This window comes from Castor canadensis, chromosome 12 (genome assembly GCF_047511655.1).
Source record: "Castor canadensis chromosome 12, mCasCan1.hap1v2, whole genome shotgun sequence".
Lineage (NCBI taxonomy): Eukaryota > Metazoa > Chordata > Mammalia > Rodentia > Castoridae > Castor > Castor canadensis.
Window position 1 is genome coordinate 108,732,576 of NC_133397.1, and position 12,330 is coordinate 108,744,905.

The following is a 12,330-nucleotide window of genomic DNA, read 5'->3' on the forward strand; positions in this document are numbered from 1 at the left end:
TCACTGGTGTGCTGCTTGGCAACTCTCAGTGAGTTAAGGAATGTTACCCACTTACACTGTGGAAAGCAGATTACTGCTGCTTTTTTTTTTTTTTAACAGTATTGTGGGGCTCATGCTTGCTAGGCAGACACTCTACCATTTGAGATGTTATACCAACATCTCAATCATCTCATCATGTTTTGTGTTGGGTATTTTTGAGATAGGGTCTTGCAAACTATTTGCCCAGACTGGTTTCAAACTGCTATCCTCCTGATCTCTGCCTCCTGAATAGCTAGGATTACAGGTGTGAGCCACGCGCATCCAGCTTTCACTCTCCAAGAATACTAAAGAGGAGGAAGACCTTCAGAGTTGCAATTAACTACAACTGCACTCAACATTTAATTTAGCCTCCTAGAAATATGTGTGGGATTACTGGGTGGATTTCTTATGTTATTGATCCCAAGACTTGTACTTCCTATCCTAATCTGCAATTGTGGTGTATCTTACACTAGAAGTTGTGATAATGATTATAAGCCAAGTAAAGTTGATTTCCATTCCTGGTGGATTACTGAAGAAAGCCAGTCTCAATATTTCAGTTAACAGAGCCAATTGAGAAAGGAGTGTCTGTTTTGGCTGTTTTCAGTGAACTTTCCATTGATACCATATAGGTTCAAGAGAGTGCCAGCATAAAAATTTAAAGTATGGCTACATTAGTTTTCTACTACCATATAACAAATCAGAGCATCAGGCTGTTTTGTTTTTTTTTTTTTTTTGACACAGGATCCTGCCAAATTGCCCAGGCTGACCTTGAACTCCTTTGGAGTCAAAAATACTCCTTCTTCAGCTTCCCAAGTGGCTGGGAAAAGAAGCGCACACACCAACACACCTGGCTTAGGTTCCCTTGGAAGAATATAGCTGATTAGGTCAGGCCCAACCAGAATAATCTCCTTCATGATTAACTCCACTGATTAATTACATCTGCCATAATCTCTTTGCCATAAAAGCAGTAGGAGTGATATCCTCTCATATCTAGCATGCTCAAGAGGAGGGGATGATACAAGGTTTGTATAGCAGGGAGTGGGAGGTTTGGTGGCCATCTTGGAATTCTACCTTCCAGAATGTCTTCAGCAGCTGGGAATAAAATCCTACAGACAATGTAGCACTCTGAGGAAATTCCTTCTCACCAGTGTTCTTTGTGGTCCAGAAATAATTGTGTGTGGAAAAACGTGGGCAAGTACGAGCAAAAAAGAGATTCAACAGTCCATCAATGGGCGATAAAATGAGTGGACTAAAGTGTAAGCAGAAACAGGACATTTGCATAGTCTCTATTACAAACTACCACATACTGGATGATTTAAACCAATAGAGATTTATTCTCCCATAGTCCTGAGGTTAGAAGTCTGAAATCAAGGTGTTGTCTTCTGGATGATCTAAGGGAGAACGTGTTCTAGGTTCTGCCAATCTCTATCTTTGCAAGGTGGTTTCTCTATGTGTCTCAAAATTCCCTCTTCTAAGGTCACTAGTATTAGACTCAGACCCATCCTAGTCAATTATGACTTCATGGTTACATGTACAACGAACCTGTTTCCAAATTAAGATCACATTCTAAGATTCTGGGTGGACATGAATTTAGGGGTGACACTATTCAACCCATACAGTCCCAGAATCCCTCCCAAAATACCTAGTTACAAAGGGAAAAATAGTAACTTTGTAATGGAGAATCCTGGCAGATAGCAACTGATTAAATATTAAGGAAATACATTTGAACACCATATCCTTCCCCTGATATGACGCAATGAAGGATATCACCTTTGTAGTCTTCCAAATGCATGGGATTGTGTTCTGAGAAATGCAGTTTGCTGACTTCATTGTGGGAACAACACCTACATGGGTTAGGTCACTGGGGTTTGAATTCAGGGCCTCATGCTAGCCAGGTGCTCTTCCATTTGAGCCACTCCACCAGCCCTTTCATGTGGCTTCTTGATGCAACTGAGATTTAGAAAACGTGAAGTATAAGGCCACTGCCAGTGTAAAACTATACTGTTTACTCTAAAATAGTGGTAAAAGTCTAGTACAATAAATATGTAAACCAGAAACATAGCATATTCAGTTATGTGCTGTACATAATCGTATGTGCTGTATTTTCACAGGGCTAGAAGTGGAGGTTTGTCTAACAAGCATCACCATATAGACATGATTCTTTTTATTTTTTTGGCAGTACTGGGGTTTGAACTCAGAGCCTCACACTTGCTAGGGAGGCACTCTTACCACTTGAGCCATTCTGCCAGCCCTTTTTGTGTTGAGTATTTTTGAGATAGGGTCTTGTGAGCTATTTGGCTGGCTTCAAACTGCAATTCTGATCTGTGCCTCCTGAGTAGATAGGAATACTGGTGAGAGCCACTGGTGCCCAGCTTAGACATTATTCTTATGCTACAACTTCACTATGGCTATGACATCACTAAGCAATAGGAATTTTTCAGATGTAATATGGGACCACATTCATGTATGTGGCCAAATTGTTTTTAGCAAATGGTTAAAGGTGGATGTCTGTTATTCTTTAGGGCTGGGTGGAGAGTTTTCAGTAACCCGTGATGGGAAAGGGATCCAGTCCTAAAGTGGCTGCCCGATGTTCACCCTAACATTCCTGCCTTTTGATTATATATTTTTATATTTAATAATTGTATATATTTACATATAATAATTATATATATATATAATTGGCAAGCATCATGGACAATCCTAAACTGGTTGACATAAAAGCAGCATTGTCCCTGTCGAAGCATGAGTACTTTGTCAACATGGTTTTGAGTGGCAATCTGTACAAAGGAATGTAGCCTGACATCCATTTTTAATTCTGTATGGCCTACAGATGATGTCCTCACATCTTAAAAATGCAAAATTAAAGATCAGTGTTCGGTGGAGGTTCCAGCAATGGAGAGTGGTCCCCAACAGAGCCATCAAAGAAAGGAGAGGAGTGAAAGAAAGAGAAACTGAGTAATGAAAGGGAGGGAGAGGCAGCGGGGGATGGGGGAGGATGACTCTAGTGTCTGCTCAGGATCTGGGAGTAAACCCAGAAAGAGCTGCCCCTGACCACTGCTTCTCATGTTGCAAGAACAGGAGAGCTGAGAGTAGAACCTACGAGCCCTGTCTCAGGTTTTGGCACCAGATGTTAGACTGAAAAAAAGGCATGTTAGACTGAAAAAGGCACAGAGAGATAGGTGAGGAGACAGCTCAACATTAACACATTAGTTGTTTTTTAAATATGATCTTACTTTTATGCCTGTGCTGGCCTGGACCACAGTCCTCCTACTTAAGCCTCCTTACGTAGCTGGGACGACAAGTGTTCACCAGTGCACCCAGTTTTAATTGGTTGAGGCGAGGTCTTGCAAACCTTTTGCCAGGGCCGGCCTCAAAGCACAATCCTCCCCATCTTTACCTCAAGAGTGTTTAGGATTATAGGTGTGAGCCACTGCACCCAGCTGTGTCTGGCTTTTTCCAGCTGCTGCTTCTTAGTGAATGGAATTTTAAAAATACGATTGAATATATTACTAAAATGAAAAAAAGATTCAAAAGATTTAAGTCTTGTCAGGAAGTTTTAGGAATACCTTTACCAACTTACTTTGCTTAGTTTTTTGTCTTATATATATATGAGTGACACACAATAAAAGTTTATGTCTAAGCCAGGTGTGGTGGTACACACCTAAAACCAAAACACTTAGCACTCACTCAGCACTATGCACTCAGCAGTCAGCACTGTGAATATGAGATTATTCTGGGATATATAGCACGACTCTATACAAAAAAACTAAAAAACAATCCCAAATAACAAAAGTATTACATCATAGTGAAAGTGGCAGTATATTTGTTTTTGTGACCATTCCTGGCAGTATAAAAAATATGTTAGATTCAATAAAATCTGCAATTCATTTATTCAATGAATATTAAGTATTTAGTGCATATGAAAGTCACTGTACGCAGTGATTTTTGAGTATATAATGAACCAGGCAGAAAGTTCAATCTTATGCAGTTCAAAGAGATGAGATTTAAACAATTAAATTCATAAGTGTGTTAATTTGGGATAGCAATTCATGTAGTGAGGACAATAAACAAGCTAATATTATACAGAGTGATGTGGCTGGGGAGTGATTTTATTTTGGAAAAGATCTTTGTGCGTCAGTGATATCTGAGCTGGGACATGAATGAAGTGAATGTTCCAGATATGTGGTGACACAGGGAAAAAAGCATTCCAGGCAGAGGCAACAGTAGATTCACGGGTCTTAAAATTGGAACAAAGTCAAAGTGTTGGAGGAAACAAAAGATGGGAGTGGAACTAGATCGCAGTGAATCAGGACCCAGATGATTAGATGGAGTCTAGATCATTTAGGTCCTTGCACAAGTGTTTGAACTTTATTCTAAGTACAATTGGCTTTAATCAGGATTTAAGTTAAGTTAAATTAAAAATACTCTTGGCCAGGCATGATGGTACAGGCCTGTAATAACAGCCCTCTGGAAGCAGAAGCAGGTGGATTGGGAGTTCAAGGTGAGCCTGGACAATATATCCAGATCCGTTCTCAAAATGTATGTATATGTATTTATATTTTTATAAATATATTTATATATGTATGTCTTGGACTGTGGGGGTGTAGCTTAGCAGTAGAGTGCATGCTTAGATGCACAAGGCCCTGGGTTCAGTCCCCATCTCACACACACACACACACACACACACACACACACACACACACACACAGCAGTAGAGTGCATGCTTAGATGCACAAGGCCCTGGGTTCAGTCCCCATCTCACACACACACACACACACACACACACACACACACACAGCAGTAGAGTGCATGCTTAGATGCACAAGGCCCTGGGTTCAGTCCCCATCACACACACACACACACACACACACACACACACACACACACACACACACACACACACACACACAACTTTTGCTCTACTCTGTCACTGGTTAACTGACTCCCAGAGTTACAATGTTACAGTGATTACTGAGATGCAATGGTTTAGCACTTCCACATAGTTCTTTTCCTTTATTCTCTCTCTCCTTTCCTCCCTCCTCTTCCCTCCCTCTCCCACCCCCCATCTTCCCCATCTCTCTTTTCCCCCCTCCTCTCCTTTGGCCCCCTCCTTCCCCTGCTCCCTCTCTCTTTTGAGATAGGGTCTGGCTATGTAGCCCAGATTGATTTCAAACTTGAGAACCTCCTAATTCAGCCTCCCAGGTGCTGGGATTATAGAGGTGTGCAGCCTGCCTGACTTGGGGAAATATATCTTTTTTTTTTTTTTTTGGCAGTACCAGGGATTGACTTTAGACCTCAACCTTGAGCACCCTACCACTTGAGCCACACCCCCAGTCCTTTTGCTTTTAGTTTGTTTTTCAGATAGGGTCTCTTGCTTTTGCTGGGGTTGGCCTCAGACCATGAAACTTCTATTTTTACCTCCCAAGTAGCTGGAACTGTAGGCATGGATCATCATGGCTGACCCGAAATAATCCATTTTAAGGAAAATTCTGGTCTAGATGTACTTTCCTGTTTTGAAACCTTAAATGTGGACTTTATTTCCATAATTTTATGAAAGAAGTTCCTCTTTTAACTCTCCTAAACGAGGACATGTCAAAATAAAAGTCCTTAAAAATCTTGAATAAATTTAGCCTTTTTTTTAAAAAGCTCCACATTGACCTAATTTTTCTCACTTGACACAAAAATGACAAAAATCTCATGTATCACTGCTCTAGAAAAACCTTATAAACATGTACAGGATGATTTTTCTGCTTTGTGTTTTGGCGGCTCTTATGGAAGGATGACTTTTGACTCTCAGACTCCAGAGATAATGTACTTATTGATAATTGAAGAGAAAAAAAAATTTAATCATAATCAACTTCATTGTCTATTTAAATTTCTCAGAGTAAAAGAAAGAACAAAAGAACAAAAAAGAGGAAAAAAAGTAAATTTCTCAGAGTAGAAAAACAAGTATGATGAATAACAAAAATAATATATCCATTTGTTTTCTGATGATTGTTCCCTAAAAAGACTAAATATCTTCCCCAAATCCTTGACTACTTCATTGTATAGGAGGCAGTGTTTCAAGTGCTTTCACAAGTTTCAGCTTTAATAACTTTGGTTTAAAAAACCATTAAAAGATAACTACATCTTTTCAGGTTTTGACTTTTTTATCATCTGAAAAAAAATTCATTATCTTAAAATGTAGTGATCTGCTAAAAATGAATCCCATCTCTATGGGTTATAATTATAGAAAAATAAATCCTTTTAACTAGTGATTTGTATCAAATTACTCCACCTGTTACTTTCTTAAATTCATTAGAAGCTAAAATTTACACTTCTGGGTTTATACATACTTACATTTTGTGTTAAAAGAAATTGACACTAATTCTAGACTAAGAAATTTAAAAGCAATTTGGACATATTCAGAATGAGGCTTAAGGCCTTTAGAAGTTATATGTAATGGTAGAAATCAAGTATTTATCCTCTCTTATTAATGCAAATTGTATTGCTAGAATATACTATGACTATATGTTTCACATTTCCCTTTGCTGTGATATTTCAGAATTTGTGTTCTTAGACCTTATTTCTTGAGACAGGGTCCCACTATGTAGCCCAATCCTCCTGCCTCAGCCTCCTGAGTGCTGAGATTAATCTTGGGTCCTGATTCTATTTTTGGGGGGACAGAGGGGAGACTGAGGTTTTAATTCAAGGTTTCATACTTGCAAAGCAGATATTGTACCACTTGACCTACACCTCCAGTCCATTTTGCTGTGGTTATTTTGGAGATGGGGGTCTCAAGAACTATTTGCTAGGCTGGTCCCAAACTGCAATCTACCTGATCTCAGCCTTCCAAGTAGCTAGGATTATTATTATTATTATTATTATTATTGGCACTGGGGTTTGAACTTGGGGTCTCAAATTTGCTAGGCAGGCACTCTACCACTTGAGCCACTCTACCAGCCCTCTTTTTTTTCTGAGGTATTTTCAAGATAGGGTCTCTCAAACTACTTCCCTGGGCTGGCTTCAAACCATGATCCACCTGATCTTTGCCTATTGAGTAGCTAGGATTATAGGAGTACCCACTAGCCCTGGTTCCTAATTCTATTTTTTTATTTTCTACTTTTAGCCCAGCTTATTTATTTATTTACCTATTGCTTGTTTGACTATTTAACTTTTTTTTTTTTTGGGTGGGACTGGGGTTTGAATTCAGAGCTTCCTGGCACTCTGCTGCATGAACCACACCTCCAGCCTGATGTTTTGAGACAGTGTCTTGCTATGTGGCCTGGGCTGGATCCTTCTGTCTCTGTCTCCCAAGTGCTAGGATTACAGGAGTGCACCACCATGTCCAGCTAGCTCTTCTGTAACATTGCATTAGAATATCCAGGTTAGATCTACCAAGAAAGGGAGATCTATATTTAAGAATTGGACAAAGGAAACAAGACAGCTGGTTTGAAATGTTACTTTCTGTCCTAGCAGGACATTCCAATTTCTAACACCTTCTGATACTCTTGTCCCATCAATAGCTGTCCAATGCTTCTCATTCAAGAAGCTTTTGAGAGAAGTCTAGACCAGGCTCTGTCAGAAAACAGGGATGCAAAGGTGAATGCAAAGGCCCTGTCCTGAAGTATTACTAGCTAGTACTAACTAATAATTACTTAATTAGAGTGAACTATGAAATCATTGAAAGTGAAGCATATAAGGCTGGAGGCATGGCTCAAATAGTAGAGCACCTGCCTAACAAGCATGAAGCCCTGAGATCTAACCCCTGTATTTAAAAAAAAAAAAAAAGTGAAGCACATATCTATGCATATGAAAGCATAAAGACCAGAGATACCAAAGAGGCAGCAATGAGGTGGTATACAAGGGATTGGACCAACAGCAACAGAGGTTGGGGGGAATATTCAAACAGAGATAGGATACTGCTGCCTCTTAGAATTCAAGATGATATGGCCAGAACCAGAGGTTACAGTCTTTTTTTTTTTTTTTTTTTTTTGCTGTACTGGGGTCTGAACTCAGAGCCTATACCTTGAGTCATTCCACTAACCCTTTTTTGTGTTGGGTGTTTTCAAGATAGGGTGCCTCAAACTATTTGCCGGGGCTGGCTTCAAACCACGACCCTCCTGATCTCTGCCTCCTGAGTTGCTAGGATTACAGGTGTGAGCCACTGTGGCCTGGCTTGTTTTTGTGATTTCTTAATAAAGCTAGAATAAAGTTTCTTGAGGACAGGACATATCCATTTTTTTTCCTTTTATTTTGCAAACCCAGGACCAATGAGCTACATCTCCAGCCCCTTTCTTATTTTTGAGACAGGTCTGAGTTTTCAGGTTGGCCTCAAACTTGTAGTCCTCCTGATTGCAGGCATGCGCCACCTGTGCAGCACTCCATTTATCTTTACTATACTTCCCAGCAATTACTCATATAAGAAGCCGAAAAATGTAGTAAAAGTGTGAGGAAGTTTAAATCTTTCTCTTTTCCCAATGAAGGTTTGATCATTTTAGCCTGTGAATTAATTGACAGATTAATAGGAAAACTAACAAAATTTCTCATTTGTATAGGCATGGGAACCACATACAAAGAGATAATTGATAATTGTATACTATCTTGCAGTACACAAAGGCATAGTGGGTAGGGGCTCCTGGGAGGAAGTGGTGGCAACACAAACCACAAGAGACTCAAGAGAGGAGCTGCACAGCAATCACGTACTGTTTTAGAGGGCTTGTGGAATGGCTCCAGTGGTAAGAGCACCTGCTGAGCAAGTGTGAGGCCCTGAGTTCAAACCTTAGTGCTACCAAAAAAATTTTTTTACATGGGCATGGTGGTACACTCCTGTAATCTCAGCACTCAGGAGGCTGAAGCAGGAGGATCACAAGTTTGAGACTATGAGGGCTACATACTAAAATCCTGTCTCAAGAGAAAAAAGCTGTCTTGTTATGCAGACCAAGTTTCTCAGGTAGCAGCCCTGGATTAGGTGTCAGACCCCCAATCTCTTCTTCCTCTGAACAGATCTTTTTTGGCAGAGAAGGTGAAGTGTAGAAGAGAAAATCTATCTGCATTCGTTGCTTACTTTTACTATTCTAGATATATTTCTTTTCCCTCAAAGCCATGCCTGTATTGTAAGGAAATATAGGTCCCAAAAGCGGGGAGGAGTGATCTGGCGAGGGAGAGAGAGAGAGAGAGAGAGGAGTGATCTGGCGAGGGAGAGAGAGGGAGAGAGAGAGAGAGAGAGAAAAGCAGGGGCTTAAATACCCCCTCAGTGGGACTCAGCATGATCTGATTGGTTAGGATCTTATGGTTCATGCTGATTGGAGGTTGGGGCAGAAGGATTCAAGCTAGACTTGAGGCAGGACTGTGACCCTGGAAAACAGAAGCTTAAGGGTGCAGTAAAGAACTGAAACCTATCAGCGCCATTATTGCCAACATGTGTCTGCAGAAGTCTGCAGTTTCTTTGAATAACCAATTCAAAGTATGCTTAAGACGTGTATTTCAGGTAGGATATTTTATTCTTCCACAAAGAGGAAAGTGGATGGGTACACTCTTAGGATAAAAGTCACTATCCACTACCGTCAAGTAAGAGAGTCACTGAATCTGTGAAAAGCATTCCTCTCACCAGAGGATTCTTTGTTTGACAGGCAATAATTCATTGAACTTTTCTGGGGCCAGAATTAACCATCTCTCTCCTCTGCTCTCCCTCCATTGGATGAATCATACTTTACCGTGATTTCAACCTTTTAATTATGAATTGAGATTCTCTGGTTACCTGATACTCTAGAATATCTTCTGGCAACTAGGAAGGTCAGTTGAAGGAGTTTTGGATTTTTGTTGTTGTTTCAAGCGATTATGCGGCCATGTTTATTCTTGTCTTATCTGTTGCAAGCAATGTAGTTTCTGGAAGACAAAAGTCTCAGACTTCCAAATTACTTTGCTAAAAACCGGATTCCATACTAATGACATTCCAATCTAATGCAGAACACAAGAAAAAGAATTTTTGCCTTGTGAATAAAGAGAAATTGGGGGTTAAGGACTTCTAGATTATTGCTGGGAAATCCTTTTTATGACATTCTTGGACATGCCCTAGAATTGTTCGCCCTTAATGGTTTACCCAAATCTCGTTGCCTAAAACGTAGTCAGGCTTGCAAAGACCCGAGACACCCAAAGTCACCAGCCATCCCGCCCGTTCCAGTGGAGTAAGGAAACACGAAGATTGCCTCTGGCAGCACACCGGTGAAAAGAAGGTAAGAGAACGTCGCCACCATCTTGGTTGTGGATAAGCGTAGCACACAGGCTGGCGTCACTCAGCCCTTCTGCGCAGGCGTACTAGAAGCACGCCCCCACCCCACCGCCGTGCACGCGCTCGGAGCCTACAACTCTCGCGAGAGAAGCGAGATTTATTCCTACGTACCGGGCCGTGCTGCTTATGGCGGCGCTGGAGAGGGGGCGCTGAGCTGTTGGGGTGAGTACGGCCTCAGGGTACAACTAGGGGTAGCAAGAACCCAGGCTAAGGGCGGATGAAAAGACCAAGTGTAACGGGAGAGACTTTTGAGTCAAGGTGGGCTCTCCTAGAGCTCCGAGTAGGGAAGATCTCACCGAGTTCCTACCCGGGCTTTTCCATTCTTCTCCCGTTCAACCGTCTGGGCCTCCTGTCAGGTCCCAGAGCCGTAGCGAGGAGTCGAGGCCAGGGGAGTGCGCGTGGTGGTAGTGGCGGTGGAGACTAAAGTGGGGGGAGGGAGCGAAAATGGAGGCTCCGACCGCAGCCAAGATGGAGACAGAGGGTGCGGGGCTCTGGCGCGGAGGCTTCTGGGAGCTGTAGTCTGGCCACTTCCCTCTTTGCGGTTTGGCGGGGAAAACGAGAGCTACAAGTCCCAGCGGGCGGAGCTCGGGGGTGGTGGCGCCGTCCTTTGTGTGAGGCTGGAAGAGACAGAAAAGAGGAGCCTGCTGTCTGCATCCTGTGGTTTCCAGACCGTCACCTGCTCGGGGATTGACTACGAGTACCAGAGCGCAGTGCGGCAGTGGCGCCTTCTTTGTGTGTGGATTGAGACCCCACTCCATCTAGGGGAAGTGTTTAGGGACACCTCCTTTTCCCAGCCATATCTGGCGCTGTAGCGCGGCAGAGTTGACATTTTTACTTCCCGTCACCTACAACTGGGTCATAACAGCTACCCACCTTCGGCTTCTTGAGAAAGGGAACCAGCTTCTAATCTTGTAGACAAATCCACCCCTCTTCTATCTTGGGCAAACGGCGTGCGCTGAGAGTTCAGTGGTGGTGTCCTCCCTACATGGTGCAAGCCCTAGCTCACATTGTGCAATGAATGGTTTGGCTTCGTCGTTCTATGTAGATTTTAGAGCCCCAGTCGGACACATGGAAGGCTTAATGAGAACGAAATCTTAGTGCTATCATTCTTTTGCTTTAAAGGTTTCGCTTAGAAACACCTAGATGGCTGCGGTCTTGCTTGACTCACAAGTGAGGCAGGGAACGCTCCCTAAAACAGTCTTCATATTGCAAAAAAGAAGCTGGACGTTATCGGGCGAGTTAATTTCCTTGTTTTGCATTTAAAATGAGTGAAAATATAATGCTCTTTAACCAGTTGTGAGACAGGCAGAGAGGGAGGGAGGATGCTCAGACACTGGTAATTAAATTTGTTTTTTTGAGAGAGACACTTAAATTTTATTAGGCTGGTATGAACTGGCAGTTCACAGCTAGAGCTACCAACCTGTTTATTTAAAAATGTAGGTTCCAAATTATAACCCGTGAATTTAAGCTACCAAATGCTAATTTTCATTTTGAGGTACTGGTAAACAAACATTCTGAGTACTACATTGAAGAGTATTATAATGCGTTAGTATGGATAAGAACGAGGCTATAATACTTGAGTATTAAGTCATAGAACTATATTCAGCCTTGTTTCTAGTCCTAAGACAAAAGAGATGGTAGTAGTTTGAGTGGTTTTGCAGCTGCTCTGGATGTTTACCATCAGGATGAGTATTTATAGCAGCTGAGTTGAAAAGTAAAGTATTTGAGGCACAGAAGATAGGTTTTCCTTTTTTGTAAGTAAGTTCTGACTTTACAAGTTTGACCTTTATAGAGTGTGGTTGAAAATTCTAAGTTTGACCTTTATAGAGTGGTTGAAAATTCTAGCAAATGAAAATTGAAAGTGTAAAACTTGACTTTTGCCCTGTTTTCTTCTCCCTCCACCCCCACTTAAAGGTAGCACTAGAGCAGGGTCATTCCTCCACCCTTTTTTAAAAATTGTGGTAAAATACACATAATATAAAATTTACTGTTTTAAGTTTTAAGTGTACAGTTCAGTGGTATTAATTATATTCACATTATTG

The 12,330-nt window shown here is 41.5% G+C and overlaps 1 protein-coding gene across 4 annotated transcripts in view; it reads left to right on the forward strand.

The window, feature by feature from the left end:
* Positions 1-10,312: 10,312 nt before the first annotated feature.
* Csde1 (cold shock domain containing E1) overlaps positions 10,313-12,330 on the forward strand; it is a 39,845-nt gene continuing 37,827 nt past the window's right edge. For 3 of the 4 annotated variants that reach the window (XM_020178926.2, XM_020178927.2, XM_020178928.2), the window contains exon 1: positions 10,313-10,450. The gene's annotated coding sequence lies outside the window, so the exon portion shown is untranslated. Of the gene's footprint in view, positions 10,451-11,410; positions 11,523-12,330 lie in introns of all 4 variants that reach the window. The other variant, XM_074050698.1, reaches the window with a different exon arrangement.